At 42.7% G+C, this 4,824-nt stretch overlaps 1 pseudogene; it reads left to right on the top strand.

Annotated features, from left to right (window-relative positions):
* The first annotated feature begins 1,384 nt into the window (after positions 1-1,384).
* On the top strand, positions 1,385-1,772 carry LOC121633611 (annotated as a pseudogene).
* The last annotated feature ends 3,052 nt before the right edge of the window (positions 1,773-4,824 follow it).

The following is a 4,824-nucleotide window of genomic DNA, read 5'->3' as shown; positions in this document are numbered from 1 at the left end:
AGGAAAACAAAGAACATCTTCAGATGAAATAGCATATTTATTCAGAGGATGTGCTTTCATCAGGAAAACTTTACTTTGTGGATCTTTTTAAAAAAATATCTTAATAAATACTTTAAAAACTGAGAGAGGCAGCTCTCTGTTGAACCCTTTAAAAAAGTCATTCATTATAGCTGCTAGTTACTTCTCCCAAAAAGTAACTAAGTTAGTAACAGAGTTCCAGCATTATGAAAATAACTAATTACTAAGAAAAGTAATTATTCTGTTACAGAACTTCAAATGAAGCTGCATGTTCATTTCTTCATAACAAAGCTGAATCTTAGATCGGACTAATGGCTGAAATAGAATCCTGATGGAATAAATTACTGACAGAGAAACGATCCGGTCGGATCTCAGGCTGCGGGATGTCGTGGCGTCTCCTCATGAGAGGAACTCCGTCTGATTCGACCTGCTTCCAGCCAACATGAAGAAACTCTGTTTCTGGACATAACGAACATTCCTCCTCATGTTCTTGTCTTTTATCTCTGAGGGAAAAGTGATGTCTGTGATTTCAGTTTAAAACAATTTTTTCCTGGACTCACCATCATTTGTGTGTGTGAATGTGTGTGTTAAATGGTACATGGATTGTTCTTCTATGGAGCTTTTCTAGTCATATGTTGCAACTCAAAGCATTTTTACACTAGTGCACAACACTAATCTGTGTGTGTATATAATAATCTGAGTGCGCCACAACTTAAAGAACATGATGCGTTTTTTAAGTTATCGCGATATTTGGCGAGAAGTCACGGGTTTGCTTTGGTGAAGTAGTAGCAGACTGATTCCTCTGGACAGTGGGCAACATGAAGAAAGGAACATGTGTCAGGTGTCACGCTGCAGGAATCGACCTCTTCCAGCAGCTTGGATGACTCCAGCAATGTGGCCAGACCTAGCAAGGCAGTAACCATAGCAACCACTGGTGTGCGTCCCTCCTCGTCCTGCGCCTCTGGAGCATCGTCTGCAGCTGGATTAACTTATGCCAACTCGTCCTTACAAACTGTATGAAGTCACAATTACATGTTTTGAACGTCCGGTTCGTGTCTGCTGCAGATGTTTCCTGATGTTTGACAGAGGTGAAGCTGTTGAGCTCTAGTTGCCTTTTTCTAAATGAATGTATAGACTTGTGCATGTTAGTGATTGTGTTCTTCTGACTGGGTTGTAGATGTTTGCTGAGTGGCTGGATCGGGATAAAAACATCAACGCTGTGCTGAGTGTTTGTTGTTTTGTGTAAAATTTGTTCCATACATGTGAAAGTATTGATATCACTGTTTAGATTTTTCGTTTAACTGATCTCGGCCTCAGACAGTCTGTCATTTAACTATGAAGTGTGCTATTGGTTGAAGGAGAAGAGATGGGTCAGGGCCTCCTGACAGGACAGGCGATGGAGACATCAGCTTTAATGTGAGGACTCTGGACCTGACAAGAAAAATTCTTTGACTGTGTGGAACATTGGGGGCAGAAAAGCATGAGACCCATCTGGACATCGTACGTGGACAACTGCAAGGCGCCGGTCTTCGTGGTGAACAGCAGCAACGCCAACCAGATGCTGAAGGCCCAAAAACTCCTGAAGAGGTGCTGAGTGTTGAGAGGTTGCGAGGGGTTCCTCTGATGGTTCTGGCCAACAAAAAGGATCTTCCCAGTCCAAGACGATACAAGAGGTGTCCACCCAGCTAGACTTCCAAAGCTACACAGACCGACTGTGGGAGGTCCAGGCCTGCAGCAGGTCTTTGTGCTTATAGGAAGAGGAAGAGGATGGGCCACCTCATGGTTTTATTTAAACTGAAGAACAATAAAAATGTTCTGCGATGGACTGGCTACCTGTCCAGGGTGGACCCTGCTTTTCGCCTGCTAATTCCTGGGATGGGCGCCAGCTTCCTCGCAACCCTGAAGCGGTTTAGAAAATGGATGGATGGAGAAAATGGTATTATGGTTGAAATGACTAGATTAACTTTGAAATGAGAAGTTTTATTTTCTGTTAGATCTGTCCTGTTAAGCTGATATCAGCTGGATCCTATCTGGTTTTGTCAGGTACTTTGTTCTATATCTAATCTGCTTCGACATGGGCCAAACATTGAATTATTAAACCAGAATTCCTCCCTCCTCAGATTTAAATTCAAAGTTCACTTGATAAGTGTGGCCCCCACAGCGATCAATTACCCGACCTAATACTGGCGCCGACAATGACGCCTCATAAAGTTCCAACCTTTCACTAAGTCATGGTTGTTAAGTACTTATTTCTAGATGTATATGAAGCATTACCATCATGAAGGAGCAGCCATAAATGTAGTTATCATTTTTCTCAAAACTGAGTGGAACTGAAGATTGAGAAGCCCTCCAGGTAAGCTGCAGGCATGCAGGTTTGTTTCCAGGTCTGACATGAACAGTCCTTAACCGGCCAAAATCTAACGAGACTGCCTGATGAGTTACTGTGCGTCTGGCATGAGGGAAACGTTTGAGTCGAGCTTGACAACGGTATGCTGCTCCTGTTCCCACAATCATTTAAGTCCCTCTCCCTGCTCAGAAACTGAAGACAGGAAAACAGAAATATTTCCAAAGACTGGCCCCTGTACGTGATGTCCTTCAGTCTCAGCTGTATAATTTTGCTTCTGCTGCCTCACATTCACATCAAGAGTTTGGAACAGAAGTCATGATACACTTTAGTTTGGAGGTGAGTTTGAGAAAAACTGAGAGGAGCGCCTCACCTCTTAACTGCCTTTCATCCCTCATGAGTCTGCTTCTCCCTCTGCTCCTCCTCCAGTTTCAGCAACTCCGCTCTGCATTTCCTTTCCCTGCTCAAGAGGCCAGGATATATCTCCAAGCATAAGGCCTAGAATCATACATATTAATAGAATGTATGTGCTTTTTGTTGTTTTGTTCTGTTCTCCCTTTCCCTAAAGAAAAACAAACCAGAGAAGTAAAAAAGGTTAGAGTACTGCTGGTGTACGAGCCAATCACCCATGCTTATTTTTGCAGGGTATTCCAGACAGTCTGTCCTCATGACCATGACAGAAAAGTTGGTCGATTGACTCGTAAATCTTCTGACTCATCGTTGCTGTCCACATATAAATTCTTGGATTTCCACTAATTAGTCACTCATGTAATTTTTGATGTTGCATTGAAAGCACTGAAATGTGAGGATGGAGGAGCAAGATTATGAAGAACTTCGAAGGTGAGGAGGAGAGTTTAAATCAGCATGAAAGAGGAAGCTGGTGTTTGAGGATAAGGCTGATGTGTTGAGGCAGCAGGATTCTAAACCAGCTGAAGTTTATGGTATAAATTGTAGGATAAAACAGATTGAAGATGTAACATTGATTTTTCTTTGTTTTCTTTATTTTTGTTTGATTATTGTCAAAGAAATGACCATTTTCTAGGATATAGTTGCTGTTAGCAATGCGTCCGCGTACATGTCATGTCTGCTGGTTGTTCCTAGCGTTCGTTTAGCATGTGGGCCGCTAGCGTTGACACGAGGTAATTGTGTGTGAGTTGCAATGTTGACTTGAACACTAGAGGCACTCATGGGAACAAGAGCATGAACACGAGATCAGAGATAAAAACAACGGCGGATGAAGACCGTCTCTTGGACCTTGTCCACAACTACCGCCATGTATGATTTTTCCTCTTCGTTGCACAGTGACAAACACTCATGCCTTGACAGTTGGAAGCGTTTTGCGGAGTCTGATGCAGAGACTTGCCAACAGAAGTGGAAATCAGTGTGCGATTGATGTATTGGTGCATGGTGAAACACTGCCTAGCGGTGACCTCCAGGATAGAGCGTTTGGCTGCGTTGTGCTGCAGCAGGTTGATGGTGCAGAATGTTGACGTGCACGTTTGCATACACAGCAAGTATATACCAGCCCTTAAACTGCAAGAAATTACTAAGATGAGCTTCCTTTGGAGGAAGTCTGGGATCACCATTGGGGAGGAGAATCGCTACTTCTATGCATTGCATCATTTAAAACCACATTTACTTCATTCCATCCTCATGAACGTCCCTCTCTCATGGCTCCTCAGAAACAGCAGAAGACAGGAAGATGTTTTGCATGCATTCCCGGTGACTCCTGCTGGTCCAGCAGATTGAGCATATGGATGTGTGTATGTATGTATTGGAAATGGGGCCAGGCTACATAATGTCCACAATAAACTTCAGGGCTCCTCTGAGTCTGATAGAACTTAAACACAAAGTCTTCTTTTTTGTTTTTTAACCTCTTCTTGCTTCCTCTCCACTGTTTCTCCCTTAATTCCCCTTTTCCTCTCCCCCTATCATAACACATATTTTCCTCTCAGCTCATCTTTTCTCATGTTTAATGAGAAAAAAAAAAAAAAAAAAAAAAAACTTGCTGAAGAAAAGCAGGCACGGTCGGCTATCAGCGGTCGAGCACAAGACAATGAATTTTCTGTTTGGAAGTCAGAGTTCAGACCAGCTTCTCACATCCCAAAAAACAGGGATGAGGGTAGAAGAGGAGGAGGAGGGATGAGGTTAACCCAACATAAAAACTCAAACATGTATATGCCGTGTGGTCCATAAGTGTGGTCAGAAGAAAGGGCAGAGGGCTGGTTTGGGTAGAAATGCTTCATTCCTCGGCTTTAATGAAACTAAAAGTATGGAACATTGGAGGGAAGGAAGAGGAGGAAAGATGTGTAGGGGAGGTGATAAATTGGGAAATGAATGCAGAATAATGGGATGAATTATAGGTTTTCACATCTGATGAGTGAAGAAATTGTGTTTATTTACAAGTACAAAGTATATTTAACCATCCAACCTGAACAACCACACAGTCAGTTGGTCTGAAG

Source organism: Melanotaenia boesemani, chromosome 22 (genome assembly GCF_017639745.1).
Source record: "Melanotaenia boesemani isolate fMelBoe1 chromosome 22, fMelBoe1.pri, whole genome shotgun sequence".
NCBI lineage: Eukaryota > Metazoa > Chordata > Actinopteri > Atheriniformes > Melanotaeniidae > Melanotaenia > Melanotaenia boesemani.
Note: the sequence above shows the minus strand (reverse complement) of the source record. Positions and strands in the feature narration are given on the sequence as shown.